Consider the following 16,558-nt stretch of genomic DNA (forward strand, 5'->3'; position numbering starts at 1 on the left):
ACAAGCTTTATCCACCTCAGGCTGTAGCAGAGAGGCTAGTCCCATAGACACAGTAACATGACATAATAGAAGACGGGGCGGCTGTCGATGTTGATTGACAGCTCGCCCCATTTTGTAGGTGGGGAGGGGGGGTGGTTAGGCAAACGCAGGTGTTCCCGGGTTGCCCTACTGACATCACTCATGATGTCAGTAGTGGACTTCCTGCTCTATTAGACCAGGGAGTCAACTAGGGCTTGTGAGAGCTGAGACCCTACCATAGGGTCTCCTCGCAAGCCTGATGGTCGCAATAATTGTGACCATCTCCAGCCTGCTCGCACAAGCTGTGGGTGGGCACCCACAGCTTAGCGAGTGGGCAGGAGAAAAAAAATCCCTGCCCTGATTCAGAGCGAGCGCTCGCAAACAGCAAGCAGCTCTGAATCAGGCCCTTAGACGCAGAGTGAATGACAGTTATGGGCCATTTCTGTGTGGTAGTGGAGGGTAGTTAGAGAAAAACAGGTGTGTTGCACCCGTTTCATAGGAGTGTCAGATCCAGCGTCTGCATCTTTGTACGCAGCTACACTGATGCCAGCATCCATTCTGAGCCATTCGACTGATCTGTGACCAAAACAGCATTTCAGATGCTGGGATTTGTATAATCGCAGGTGGGCATCTCAATACATCTCTTGGTGGCTGCAACAGTTGCATAAAATCTTGCAATGGGATTAGCACACAACTCTGAATCAGGCCCAAATTTCTGTTGTTGGATTACACTCAGCACTGCACAGTAGCAATAAAGTGCTCTTTAGATCAGCTCAGTGGCCCTGATTCAGGCCGCTCGCTCTGACAGAGCGCTCGCTCTTTATCAGGGCCGGGCTATTTTTTTTTTGAACAGCCTCCTGGCCACTCGCATAGCTGTGGTAGGGTCTCGTTGCCGCAAGCCCCAGAGAGATTTTCGGCTCTCTGGGGCTGTCACTCAACATCGACAGCACGCCCCCTTTGTTGCGAAACTGGGAGCGACGGAGTGCCAGCTCTGTCGTGCACATGCGCACTGGCCCACCATCGACCCGATTGCGAGCGCATAGCGCTTGCGACCGGGTCTGAATCAGGCCCAGTATTCACACAAAATGGCTACCGCTCCTAACACGTACAAACTCAGGCACTGTTTCTCTAGTATCTCAAACAAGAAGGTTTTCACTCTGTTTAATCAGACTCAATCTCTTGCACAAGTCAGGATTACACAGTACTTGAAATATAGCAAATCTCACTATCTCTTAGCAATTTTAGGCTCAGTAGGGAAGTCTCCCTTTTTACAGATCTTTTACTTACAGCTTCCACGGATTTCAGGTGTTGCTCCCAGTGCTGACCCTCAGTCTCCAGCTCTTAGGACATCATTCAGAGTCGGTCGAAGCGGCCGCACGGTTGTACGGAAAAAGGGGCCGGATATGCAAATGATTTCCTTGCAAGTTGCGTCCCTAAGTTCGGATCGGTAGTTGGCCGACCAAGGGGAGGAAGCGGTCGGAAGACAAAAAAATACGCCCCCTTCTCGTACGCATTGCACGTCATCTCCGGGCATATAAGGATTAATCGAGACCATCGGGAACCATCGGAACTGGTTGTAGAGTTTAAGGTTGACCATACCCTCTCTTAAGCTCTACGATCATGTCAGTGTAAAAACCTCCCATGTCACATGTGCCATGACGCTACTTTGTCAATTATGCACTCCCATAATCCGTATGCACTCCCATAAAACGCCGTTCGCATAATTAGGCACGCCTGCGTTCGGATCTCCACTCCCCCGTTTTCAAGCACCTTCCCCTGTTACCACCCACAAACGCCTCATTCTGTCACTCAAACTACCGACCTGGCTGTGTTCAAGGAGAGAGAAATTTCTGATTGTAGCAGCTAGTTTGCGCACGCGCATTGCGAACTTTATGCATGCGCAGTATAGCGAAAATCGGTGGCGTACGACCGCGCGGCCGCTTCGACCAACTCTGAATGAGGTCGTTAGTCTCAGCTGGCGCTTCTGCAGCGGGTACTCAGTGCCTTCTCACCACTTCAGTGATAAAGCCTTGCCCAGATTCTCACCGCAGAGCTGCGGCAGCTCACCTACCTCTGCACCCTGCTCCTCGGCATCTCCCGGTTTCAACTGCACATGTGCAACCACAAACACATTGTTTCAGTTTTGGAGCGTAACGGCTCCACCTGTATCGCAGCGGGCTTACAAGATGCTGCAGGGACTTATGGGAAAATTTCCCTCTGTCCCTGCAGTTTTCGGGATAAATAAGTATTGTCTGCATAGAACGCCATTCTGAGATGGCGTTATATAAAGGAAATGTTTATCGAGTGATTTCACACTTTTTGCTTTGAATAGCAAAAAGCGTTAAAACACTGTAGAGATCAATGGCTGATCCCTACAGGGCGTTACTCTGCGAGATGGGAATCAATGGAGAAGATAATTACGTTATCCTCTCCATGATCCCATTGATGAAAGGAGAGTTACATAAAAAATACGGAAATCAGAGTTTCCGTATTTTTTATGTAAAACAATCAATGCTGAATAGACCCCTAAATCATCCTAAGATTTTATTACAACTCTGCTCTGAATTTTGTAGAAATCGCATAGACACAAGTTATTCCTCAGCCTCCGCAGATGCAGAATTTTCGCACACGACACTCCGTATATCATACGCACAGGTGTAGCGCTCAGCACAAACCCCATTCTATAGTACGTATCTATAAGCGAGAGCGGACGGCTCGCCTGCTGGGCTGCCCCCACCCACACTAGAATTTAGCAGAGCGCTACTATGGATATCCTGCAACGCATTGCAGGTTAGTAAAACTCCCCCTAAATGTTACAAGTGTAATCCTTACTGCCAGTTCTGGTTACCCTGGGGCAAACGCAACAGCGATCAGCACATCCCCCTCACTCAAACCAAATACATGATGATGAGACGATTACAGACAATTATGTGTCGATGTGTAAAGTAAGAGTCTGTAAGGGAAAGAGTGGATGAAGTTATAATGAGTGTAGGCCGAGTTCTTATTTAATGTGTGATTCTCATGCATAATGCTTAGGAGAATCTTGCTGCTGGATGAATGACTCATTATTACTAAACAAGCAGCATCTCAGCAATATTGTTGAAAAACACGTATTTCCTTTCATTAACATGCAATATTTAGAAATGCTAATCAGACGTGTCAGGGAAGGCAAGAATCCGAGGGCGATCCTGCAGTAATAGGGGGGATTCGTGGCCAATAATGGTGTTTTTTGGTGGGTGCCAGAGACTTGCAGTTTCACAAAATGTATAATCAGTTAATTAGCTATTTGTATGAAAATCTGCTGTTATATTGTACTCCCCCCGAATACCCAGCACCCGGCTGCTGCAGATAATCTCTTTGGTTTGATGTAAATCTTTTCCGCACCCTTCAGATCGCAAATGTGTTAATTTGCTGTACGCAGCATGGGGTACTCCTGCCTGGTGACCCTTCTCCTATGGCGGCCGCGTGATTGTGCTGCGCAGCAATACGGCTGCTAATTGATTAGATGTGTTGACTGACGACCTTTCTCTAATAAAAATCAATTACTGGAAGCCCCCGGAGAAAGTGAAAACTGCAGCCGGACTCATTTGAGACAATCGCCAGCTTGCTGTGTGCCCTTCTACGTGGTCAGTGCTCGCTCTTAGCGAATTAGCAGGGATGCCAGGAGTGTGGCGGACATCTCAGGTGCCCGCTGGGACCATGGACTTCACCGAATGTCTGAATTCATTGCGTTAGATGAGTAACAGAAAGCGTTGTGTTAGGGATCGTGACAATAATGTGCTGCAAACAATAAATACAACTATATCAGCGCCTCCTTTACCCAGGAAACTGTTCTACAAGATACAATTTTATACACAACAAAGCATGGAACACAGGGCCTCATTCACTATGGAACGCAACTGCGAATGCAATAGCGATTACGCACACAATTCAACTGCGATAGTATGCTACTGCTGCACTACATATGGACGCCCACCTTACCTTACACATGTTTAGCAAGACTGCGAAACCATCGGTAACATTGAGTACTTGCGTAAGCCCTGACCTTACTCAGAAATTGCTAACGTCCGCGCATGCTATGAGACCTCAGGCTGCGTAGGGCATCACAGTGGCTAATTTATGCACGCCCCTGCAAGGGCGTTCAAACGCACTGGCACGCCTGGATTCGGCCGACCACCCCCCATTACCACACACAAACGCCACTTCCTGTCAATCACTCTGCGATGGGTCTGCGTAGTCACTGCGATAGCAGTCCTGATCGCAATAGCTAGTTTGCGCATGCGCACTGCGATGCATACACAAGCATAGTACGCATGAATCGGCTGATTGCGTGCGTATTAGCAACTGCGTTCCTTGCTGAATCAGGCCCTATAGCTGCAGGCCACGAGTGGTCGGTGATGTGGTCCATCCTGCTATGGCCTCACAGGACAGCCGCATAGATGACTGTGGGTGCAGGTAGTGGTGGCAGAACTGCCGCCGTTTATGGATGTGCGACATTATGGCCGCTTTGCACCCTCAGGCGCTGCAGCCATGCGCTGACCACAGTTGAGGTTCCCCCACTGCACACCACATTAACATTGTAATGTATTCATGAATTGTTTGTCTGGAAGGGAGGAATAAGGGCCTGATTCAGAGCCGCTCGTTCCGAGCGATGTTTGCCCAACTGCGCATGCGTACGGATCGTAATACGCATGCGCGAACCAGTCAGTGCGGCCGAAAATCATTTGTTCGCTAAATAGCGAATGCCTGCTAATATGAGTGACAGGAGGAGGCGTATGTGGGTGGTAACAGGGGAAGGTGCTTGAAAACGGGGAGTGGAGATCCAAACGCAGGCGTGCTTACAGGTCAAAACGGGCGTTTTATGGGTGTGCATAATTAATACAGCAGCGTCATTGACCACGTCACTGGGTTATTTTATAGCCAGAACTGCTCGCAAGATTGTGGTAGGAAAAACCAACCACAAGAATAGCGAGCAGTTCATATGCTGGTTGATGTACTCGATTAATAAATAGCGGACATGACGTAGGATGCGAGCGGCCAGGGGGCGTAGTTTTCCAAAAAAACGACCGCAAGTTTTGTTCGCTCGTTCAGACCTAGAGGCGTGAACAGACCGCAAAGAGCGAACGGTTCATTTGAATAGCCACCCCTTTTTTCTGAACGAACGACCGCAAATAGCGTCCGGCTCTGAATCAGGCCCTAAATCCTTACTCCTAAACAACTTTCATTTCATACAATGGTGCAGCCATATCTCCCTATGACCATGCTCGGGGATTCTCATATGTGCCCAACAGGACACATTTTAAGGATTTCCTTTTGTAGCAAAGATATAATGGCCCAGAGGAGTTCACCATGATTAAGGAATGCTTTGAAAACGTGACCTGTTGGGAGTATTTGCGATGGGATGGGTATATCCTTTATATAATGCTGTAGTTCTAGTTATAATGACATGTTATGTATATGTAGCCCATATCATCCCTTTAATTCGGGAGACATATGAATTACACAGGTTCTGTGGCTGGCTGACTTCAAGTCTCACCTGGGTTTAATCAGCCACAGAACCTGTGTAATTCATATGTCTCCCGAATTAAAGGGAAGATATGGCTAGCCTACTGTATGCATAGGGGACTGGAACTTGTTTAGCACCATTAGGATATTGTAATGATACATTGGATATTATTGTGGCAAGATGTGGATTAGGGAGGGTCTTTCAGATTACGCCCCATAATGCAGGGTGGGAGCGCACGCCTTAGCTGTCATTAGGTTATCACATTTCTGTTCTGAGCTGTTCCACCCTCCAGCCAGTATAGATCATAGTTTGGCCTGTTGAGGAGTAGGGATCACATACATTATATAGTGTACATGATATGATATTACTTTTCTCCCTCACATGTTGGATAAAGATGGGAGCAGGACTGCCCCGTCCACCTCCCGCAGCGGTTCCAGTTAAATGAAATCTCCATCTCAGTGCTGCCCTGTTGTCTATGACATGGCAATAAGTCTAAACTTTAACTCCTCATGTTCAGGGCTGATATACAGGTCCGTCCCAACATAAGTCAGTGATTGGCTAGACTCACCTCTATGAGTCACTTACACACCAATGAAAAGCCGTCCCAGCTTGTTTGCTATATCAAAAACAAGTACAAAAGGACCCTTATGTGTTTACACGTACCGATCACTGGTAGGATAGACGCAGAGGGCGAGATTCAGCAGCAAGGCCATTGCAGCTGCGAAAATATGCTGATGCCTGCCAAAGCTCAGCCAGCATAAAGACGCCCACTGCTGCGTTCTCACATCCGTCCACTGTCGCTCTTCTGCGTTAACATCGGTACCATCGATGCACATGGGCCAGTCACGCAGCATTTACGTCAGATATGACCAGCCGCAGACACTGCAAGTCTCCCCAGATGCAGAGAGCTCTCATGCAATCTCTGTGGCTCATTTCTGCATGCCCAAGAAATGACGTCCAAACAGACAGGCACACCTGCGTTCTTCCGACCACCCCCAAACGCTGACAGCCTGTCACTCACTTTGCCATGATTTCCTCTGTGTGACAGAGTGGGTCTCTCCCACATTCTGAGGAAAGGCTCTCTGTAGCCAGGGTGGAACCACACCCGCACCTCAATTAAGACCAACTAAAGGGCCCCATACATCAGAGATTGATTGCAGCAATCGTGCAATTTGCAATCGATTGAAAAAGGGAAAGATTTTTATACACAATCTATTGCAAATTGCACGATTGCTGCAATCAATCTCTGATGTATGGGGGTCTTAAGGTATAAAAACCTGGTAAGTTTAGTAATACCACTTTTACATCTAAATTCCTGGTTTGACCCGGAATTTAGCTAGCGCCAACCAAGGATATTCTAGAGCCAGCGCCGTTCACACCGGAGCACTGCATAGACCCGGCTTTTCCGTCGTTGAAGTGGATGCTTGGAGATGACGTCATCTCCAAGTGCTACTGAAGCCGGACCAATTGGCCGGCATGCGGCGTGCTCCAGGTCATCGTGACTCAGAGTGCACCGTTCACACTGCAGGGTTTCACGGGTTACTCCTGTGTTAAACCCTGCAAGTTACCTGGGTTGGATTGCCGGGTCACTCGACCCAGCGATCCAACCCTTTCCCCTTTTACACCAAGGGGCTACCAGGGTTAACCCTGCAATAACCCAGGTTTTAGCTCCGGTTTAAAAGGGGTATTAGTCAGGGGGAATGTGAGGGGGAGGTTGCACCTTCAGTAGCTCTCTCTGTGCTGGACAATCTGAACCATGACTGTGCTATGAGTACTCTGCTTGTCTGAACTGCTGTATTATTGTTCATGAACTGTGTTTGCCTGGCTCTGCCTTTTCAGGCCTGGAATAAAAAGCTTACCTGTTTGCATCATATCAGTCTCCCATTGGTTGTCTGAACTTACACGCTACAGTCTGTAATCGCAATGCAATCAATGCGCAGTGCAGCTTATAAGCATGCGCGATGGCAAACAGTCATTCAGCATCCGTAATCGCCATTGCGTACCTTGCTGAATCAAGCCCAGAGCAATACAGTATCATCTCCATTATGGAACAGCCAACGTATGCATTGTCCCTGTACAGAAAAGTGTGGTGATAAAGTCATGGCCAGGCCACGGATAGTGTAAAATCAGTACATTGATGCATATGTGTCATTATACTCACATTGAAAACCTAAAAACATTGAAAACTTAAAAATATGCTAAAAGGCTTCAATGACTATGACATCACAGCGTTGGCCATCGGGACCAAGCCCTGGAAGGCAAAGAGGTAAATTTGGCAAAATAAAGCAGCTCCTTTAGGCTTCTTAATACTGCGATGCCCACTGGCAAATTGTGCAGCCGAGCATTAGACGCACCATGAAAACTTGCACCAGCCCTAGGGCAGACGCAGCCTCTCTGTCTGAGCATGGCGGCTTTGCCTTCTATGGACGCAAGCGCTTGCAGTGACAGCCTCGACGCGTCCACTGAGCCACCCTCCACTGTAACCTCCCAGGGTCATCCACTGAAATCCACAGACCCTGCATTACACAACTGTTCTGCATCTCCGCGTGGTAACCATCAGGACGCATGCGCTACTCGCCACTCTGACGCATGCTCAAAGGCCGTTTGCATGAATATAGGCTCAGTGGAGCCGCTCTGTCTTCTGGGAGTAGTATGGGAGTATCGCAGGCGTGTGGTTGAATCTCCCAGCTAACTCCTGATTACATGAAATAACACAGGCAATGTAAATGTGGAGTAACTGTAAGGACATTAAATGACAGTGTACAGTCACAGCTGTATCCAGAGGCAACACGTTCCTAGGCAGCCTAAGCGCAGGCACCTGAAATCAGATATCACACCTTCTGCAAGATCATTAATTTTAATGAAAAAAAAAAAAAAGGGTGGTTGATAAGAGCAAATTCCATCACATGCAACAAATGTAACAGTAAGTGCAGCCTTCCCACACACCTATATTATTGCTTATTTATATACTGTAGCCCCACAAATTTACCTAGCTTGGTATTGATGATTTCTTATTCACAGGGCTGGTCCCAGGTCTACGAGTTCCCTGCACTGCAATACATTTCTGTCCATAATTAATTAATCTTTTAAAACAACAAAAAAACAAAACCTTATAATCTTTGCTAATATTCAGCCTGTCACTCACACTAGAACAATATTCCAAACCAGGAGATATTATTCAAGGGAAGCTGCCATGTGGAGGGGTGTGATGGCAGAAAAGGGACATGTGTAGAGGTCTGATGGCACATAATGGGCATGTGTAAAGAAAAAGAAAAAAAAACAGCTGGCGATAATAAACTAAATGTAGACTAAGGTCCTCATTCAGAGCCGTACGCTCTGAGCAGAGCGCACGCTCTGAATGAGGGCCGCCCTCCATGAAAATGGAGCGTCCTCCTGGACGCTCGTATAGCTGTGGGTCACCACCCACAGGCTATACGAGCGTGCAGTTTGATGGCCGCGATGGTCTTGACCATCGCGACCATCGAAACTGCAAGCCGGAGCCTGCGGTTGAGGTTTTCAACCGCAAGCTCCGGAGTGATTTTGGCTTTATCAGAGCCAAAATCACTCCCACTGACATCACTAGTGATGTCAGTGGGCCGGCTTCTGACGGGAGGCGTTCCCGTGGGAACGCACCCGTCAGGGAGGCACGCCCCCGGCACGCCCACCAAAGGGGGCGTGCTGTCAATCAACATCGACAGCACGCCCCCTTTGATCAGACACAACGAGCGAAGGACTTTCCTTCGCTCGTCGCGTCTGGCGTATGCGCACGACGGAGCTCCCTCCGTCGTGCGCATGCTCAGTGCAGAACATCGACCCACTTGCAAGCGGACAGCCGCTCGCGAGTGGGTCTGAATCAGGGCCTAAATGCGATATGTTCAACTTAGCAGCTGTTCAACAGTGTTATACCCCTTTTACACCAGAGCAAAAACCTGGTGTAAAAGGGGTATCAACTCATATGAGTTATATTGTAACCCTTATTCAAAGGTATCTCTTTCATGGAATCATTGGATACAATGTCCCAAAGAGCAATAAATAAACACAGTCCCGGCTGTTATAGACAGTATCCACAATGTTCACTCCGCAATAAAGTGAAATACTGAAGGGCCATATTCAATTAGAGGCAAAGTTTTTACCTGTCCAACTTTTCGCTTCATTCGCCTGTTTCAGAGGCTAATTTATTCCGTGCTCGTCCCCGCTTTTCGCCTAATTCAATTGCAAAACAGGCGAAAACGGAAATAGGCGAATGCGGAACAGGCGAAAAGTACTGAAAGAATTGTGGAAATCAGTCTGTACCCCAGAAAAAGATATTAACATAGAGAATCAATATACTGTAGATGTGTACTAATAGCCCTAATAAGACTATTTTGTGTACTTAAGTTGTGTAAATTGCTTGCTATTAGCGTCTTTGTAAAAGTGGTGAAGAATGGCATAAAGCAGGATTTTTTGGTGAAAATAAGTCCTGTCAAATTTAGGGTACTTGAAAATGGGTGCTAGCATGTTTTTATGTCTCTAAAGTGAACTTTTAAAAAACGTGAAAAATCCACCTGCTGCATGCACCTGCAATCCCAAAAACACCTGACCCATACTTGGGGACCCCAAGAAGTCTATTTCGCTACTTTTTATGTTTATCCCCCCACTTTTTAAATTTTCACCCCAAAAATTACATGTCTTTTTTGGGGTGTTCTTAGGTTTTTGTTTCTGTTTTTTTGGGCAGATTTGTCCTTTGGGGGGCTGTCTCAATGGGTCTGAGTTGTTTCCCCACATTTGCACCCCAAAATAAAGATTTTGCATTTCTTTTCACCAGCTATTGATTGGAGAATCTTTTTTGGAGAATTGTTTCCGCTTAGGCGCAATTGTCCTGGAATTGAATTTGGCGAATTTTTTTTTGGCAAAATATTCGCAAAAAAACAGGCGAATATGGCTTTTCGCCTCTAATTGAATTCCCCTCAAGGTCCCAAGATTGGATGTCAATATCTGTGCCCCAATGGCAAAATGTCTTACCACTCCGTTGTTATAAGAAAAAGTCTCCGCTGGTCCGTATACACCATACGCCGGAGTCTTTGTACGGACTCGCGTCCTCGCTAGCCTCCTGGATGAGACCGGCGTCTCTACCCTGGCGGACACAGGGCATGCTGGATGTTGTAGTCAAAGGTCCGGTGGTTCTGCAGATGAACGGAACCAATTCATATTGGTTAAGGTATAGATAAATGTGGTTATAACATCAACGGATGGTAGAAGCGGGCTTCCTTGAAGGGTCCCTGTGTGGAGCAGCTTGTAGATAGATTACTACTGGTGATTTCCGTGGTATTAGCAGTGAGTAATAGTAAAATAAACCAGGCTGTACCATAACAGTCTTCCTAACATGTTTCTTTACACCAGGTAATTTCATCAGAGGATGTTGTACTACTGACAAGTTGGGACTATTTAACTCCTAATTGGTAGATTGGTTATACTCAGCTCTTAATCATTAATCAATTACGAATGTGTCTGCAGTTTGAAAAAAAAACTCCAAAAGGATTTACAAAGGAAGGTTTGCAATAGAAAATGTCACAATATAAACAACATTTTGAACAACATTTTAATTTGCTTCACTGAGAGAATCAATCAATAATAAACTAACATAACTCAATAAATAAATTATAAAATAAAGATAAAGAAAAAAAATTATATTTATTAATGAATAGCTTCCAAAAAATAAATAAATATATATATATATATATATATATATATATATATATACACAGTATATATATATTAAGCACAGGGGCTCTGCACTCAGTGAGTGCAGAGCCCCTGTGATTTCTATTTAAACAATGTGGTCACATACCATGATGCACCCCAAATCTAGGAATGGTGAGTGTCGTGGGTTAGTGTTTTTTGTTACAGTATATATATATATTTATACACACATATACAGACGCTTGTATCCTGGTACACATATAAAAATAAAAAATGAGTATGCATGCACTCACTTTTAAAAAAATATATATATATGTGAAAAAATATATATAAAAAGTAATAAGAAATACTAGAGAAGGATATTTTTTTAAAAGTATCAATATTTCAAGATTCTAGATAAGAAATGTCCCAGCATATCATACCAAATCCGCGGAACAGAGAATCATAACTTCATGTAACGAAAGGAACACAGGATTTTTGATGAATCAACTTAAATATAAAAAAGCTATTTAGTCAAACTATTATTTAGTATAGAGAGAGTTAATGGGGATAGAAGAAGATTAAAATATAAGCAATGATACCTCAAATAACCTATAGCTAAAACTAACCTCCCATCAAAAATATATTTCATTGGAGTAATCAAGTTCTTAAAGTATGGATCCAATAATTCTCTCGTATGCATAATTTCCTATATCTGTCCCCGCCCCTATCCGTCGGTTTTATAACTTCAATTCCGGTAATCTTTACAACTGTCGTATTGTTCTGATGTACATTATAGAAATGTTGGTATAGACTATTACCCCCTTAGCATGTTGGATGTTGCGTCTATGTTCTAATAATCTTCTTTTCAGATTCCTGGTGGTTCTTCCAACATATTGGAAGGCGCAACTACATTCCAATATATAAATGACAAAAGTAGTATTACAGTTGACAAATGTGGACATCTCAAAACATTCTCCTGTTACTCTCGATTAAAATACTTTTCTTTTGCCACTGACAAATTGGCACGTTAGACACCTAGATGCATTGCATTTAAAGCAACCGATAGGTTTCTGTAACAGCTATTCACAGTTTGAATTAACCTTTTCTTCTAATGATCTTTTATCTATAAAATGGCTCCTAGTTTAGATATTCCTCAAATTGTCTGATCTATTAAACACAATGCTGGGTGTATTGGATAATTTCTCTCTCTGAATGCTTCTACTAATTCTGATGATTGTTCTTCAAAATACTCATTTCTGGAACAATTGCAATTTATGCGACGCAATTGACCATATGGAATATTTTGAACCCAAGGTCTGTAGTGACTACTGTTGTAATGTAGAAACTGGAGGGTGTCTACTGGTTTTCTATAGGTTTTAGTAGTAATAATTCCTGCCTCCACTTTCAACTGAATATCAAGAAAAGAAATTTCCTGACTACTGAACTGACAAGTAAAGGTTAAATTAAATTCATTGTGATTCAGTGATGTGACGAAATCTGTAAGACTGTGCTCATCACCATCCCATATAAAAAAATGTGTAAAGGAACGATGACATATAAGGGTATGTGGAGGGGTCTGTTGGCACATAAGGGGCATGTGTAAAGGAACGATGACATATAATGGTATGTGGAGGGGTCTGTTGGCACATAATGGACATGTGTAAAGGACTGATGACTTATAAGGGTATGTGGAGGGGTTTGTTGGCACATAAGGGGCATGTGTAAAGGACTGATGACATATAAGGGTAGGTGGAGAGGTCTGATGGCAAATATGGGGCATGTATAGAGGACTGATGGCAAATAAGGGTATGTGGAGGGGTCTGTTGGCACATAATAGGCATCTGTAAAGGACTGATGGCATATAAGGGTATGTGGAGGGGTCTGATGGCACATAAAGGGCATTTGTAAAGGACTGATGGCATATAAGGGTATGTGGAGGGGTCTGATGGCACATAATGGGCATGTGTAAAGGACTGATGACATATAAGGGTATGTGGAGGGGTCTGATGGCACATAATGGGCATGTGTAAAGGACTGATGACATATAAGGGTATGTGGAGGGGTCTGGTGGCACATAATGGGCATGTGTAAAGGACTGATGGCGTATAAGGGAAACTTGGGAAAGTCTGTTCACAGGTAAGAAAGGGATTAATGGCTCCCTATTGGTAGACAGATATTGACTTACAGGTTCCTGATAGTCACTGTGACAAGGTATATAGAGAACATTTACTGCCAGAGACTGAGAGGACGATCTCCTAGGTTTGCATGGACAGGGAGAGGGAGATAAGGTTGTGTTGATAGGAAATCACATGTAGTAATGCACAAAAATAGAGACAGTGGATATCTCTTCCCAGGAGGGTCAGTGCATAGACCAATAACTACATAGAAATGAAGCAGTTATATAGCACATTCCTGCCTCCCCTGTCACTCTTCCCAGCAGCAGGACACACAGCTCTGTACTGTGGATCCAAGGGGCTAGTGCTAGAAATCAGGCAGCAAGGAATCCGCCTGCACAGGATCTGTCCTATTAAGTGACTGAACAGAACAGTCTAATGTTAAGGTTGGATACACACTAGCAGGGCCGCCATCAGGTGGGGACTGCGGGGACTCCAGTCCTGGAGAGAGAGGGGGGCCCTGGTAGCAGAGCTGCAGAGGTGTGGAATGCAGTGATGTGCGGTACCGCACGTCACTGGTGGAATGCACTGGCAGCCAGAGAAGAAAACAATCTCTCTGGCATTTAAAACATGGAGCCGTCCGTGGTCCAATCACAGCTCGCGGAACGGCAGCCAGCCAATCAGCAGTGGAACAGCTGCCATCAGCAGCGGCCGCTACTGATTGGCTGGCTGCTGTTCCGCGAGCTGTGATTGGCTCGCGGCCAGCTCTATGTTTTAAATGCCACCGAGACCCTTCTTCTCTGGCTGCTGGGTGCATTCCACCAGTGATGACGTGCGGTACCGCACATCACTGCATTCCACACCTCTGCAGCTCTGCTACCAGGGCCCCCTCTCTCTCCAGAAATGCATCCGATGCCCTTTCTCCCAGGCTGCCTGTGTCTACCGAAATTTATAAGGTGCTTAAAAGTATTTTTTTTTTTTGCAATTATCTAAATCTCGAATATGACAAAAAAAAAAAATGAATTGATGACATAATAATGATACTAGGCTTCCCTGCATCCCCAGTCCAGCCAGCCTGCCTTCCCGGCCCTTTGCCCCCTCAGCCTTCCCTTTCTTGTGCCACCCTTCCCAGCCCAGTACCCCCCCATTGTCCAGCCTTCCATGCCCCCTGTGCCAGCCCCACACCATGTCTAATCCTGTGCTCCCAACAGATCTAGCCCTCCCTGTCCCTCACCCCCAAAGTAGCTCTACCCACATCCACAACTCCGCCCACCTCTGTCCCATACCCCGGGGAGGGGGCCCTGCCTATTTGTCAGTACTGGGGCCCACAATTTCTGATAGCAGCCCTGCACACTAGATCAGCTGTCCTATCTGCCGATTGGTGCATATCCAATTACCAATCGTCTTCCCGATGTGTCGTGCCTGATGTCACAACTGGACGGGCATTAACATTTGCCTGCCCAGTTGTGATGTCAGTCACCCGCAGCCTCTGCAGAAGTGTACGGGAAGATGTCTGACCGCCTGTACAGACAGCACGATGAGCTGATGTATCTGTCACCGGCTGCGCTGCACAAACGACGCCATATGTCTGGGAACGACTTCATTCACAGACATGTCGTCTGTACACGCAGGACGACGCACACACGATCTGTCGGCCAGTGTATACCCAGCATTAGACTCTGGAGCAGTGCGTTACGCTGGGTACACGCTTAAAAGACAAAGTGGCTGACGGATTGGCCGATAGCTATACACACTTACCAATCGGCTGCTCGGGTTGACATCACTACTGGGTGGGCGTTTAAATGTCGGCGGTTCCGGCAGCGGGTGGCGGGTCACTCGTACAAACATGCGGGAGCACAGACTTATCTGCTTGATATATTGGCAATATTGGCATTGGTCACAGACACATCGGGCGTACACACCTGCCAATCCGCTACCAATATATTTTTCATTGTTCGATCAATATATCCCCCTCCCTTATTACAGTCACCTTTGCCGTTAGCATTTATACAATGTTAGAACGTACTGTGTCATATTTCTACATAAATCGGATCTGGCAGCGATATATACAGTATATCCCGCACACATTTATTCTCTGGGACATAAACTGTAATATAATATAATGTCTCGTATAAGCTGAGGTCACACCAGTGGCCATCAGTATTATTCCCAGTCCCCGTCCTTCCCCCCTTCCCGCACTCTTGTCTCTGCGGAACTGACACCGAGCTCCAGTACATGAGAAACGCTCTCCGTGCCGCCACTTGTCAGCGCTGCTTAATAGCTTTCTCCAGGCTCTTTACTAATGTCATATTTTCCACGCTGACAGACCAGCCGCTGCGCCACAGACACTTCAGTTGGCTCCAGCACAGGGTTACAAGATTCCTTTCCTCTTTGTGTATCAGTTGTGGCAGGCTGTGCCTCCGCCTCTGAGCAACCATTACTCTTCAAAGCATATTGTCACAGTCTGTCATCCTGCGCATTACCTGGACCCCCCGAGCCGCTATTCAAATTCATCAAACCGGTGCACTGTGCCTGCAAAATGCCTCCGCTTCTCATTGATGCAAAAGGTCCTTGTCCCTCATCTGTCTCCTTCTCTCATTATCTGTTGTGATGAGGAACAAACATCGCAGCGCAGAACGGCGGCTTTTGTCTTATAGCTAAAAATAACATTCAGAGCCCAGGCACAGTCCCCGTTATCTCTACAAGAAGCTGTCAGCGGCCTCAGCGCAAACGGAGGATTTTTTTATTTTTTTTTATTTCATCTGATACATTTAAATATTATACACCGTATATATTTCTTGTTGTGTAGGCTATTCTATTATGTAAGTATTGAGCTTAAAAAAAAAAAAAAAAAAATATATATATATATATATATATATATATATAACGGTCAGGGTAATATCAGCGCAATGCTGGTCCGGGAGAGAAGAGGGAACTGTCCCAGTATCGGAATTCAAAATACAATTTCTCAAACATCTAATCCACGGCTCTGACTATGTGACCTGTACAGTAGTTCCCTAAATTGATTGAGGGGAAACGGCTATGTGACTCCTGCACTGATGAGCTCTATCGATAGCAGAAGAGCCTGTCTGTAGCTGGGATGATGCCTCTGCCCAGGCCTGTGCTTTGCAGTTTGCACGCCCAATAGGAAAAGCATTGCATCAAATAGTCTGCCGTGCAGGTGGAGCAGCCCATGCCCCAGATAGGGTGTTGCTTACTGCATATTTATCATGTATCTGCATATTTTTGTTATGTATGA

At 45.7% G+C, this 16,558-nt stretch overlaps 1 protein-coding gene across 1 annotated transcript in view; it reads left to right on the forward strand.

Moving 5' to 3' along the window:
* The window catches only part of PHF24 (PHD finger protein 24), a 303,298-nt gene that overhangs the window by 74,309 nt on the left and 212,431 nt on the right, over positions 1–16,558 (forward strand). The window lies entirely within an intron of this gene.

The sequence above is a fragment of the Taudactylus pleione genome, unplaced genomic scaffold (genome assembly GCF_031769625.1).
Source record: "Taudactylus pleione unplaced genomic scaffold, aTauple2 ptg000830l, whole genome shotgun sequence".
NCBI classification, from domain to species: Eukaryota; Metazoa; Chordata; class Amphibia; order Anura; family Myobatrachidae; genus Taudactylus; species Taudactylus pleione.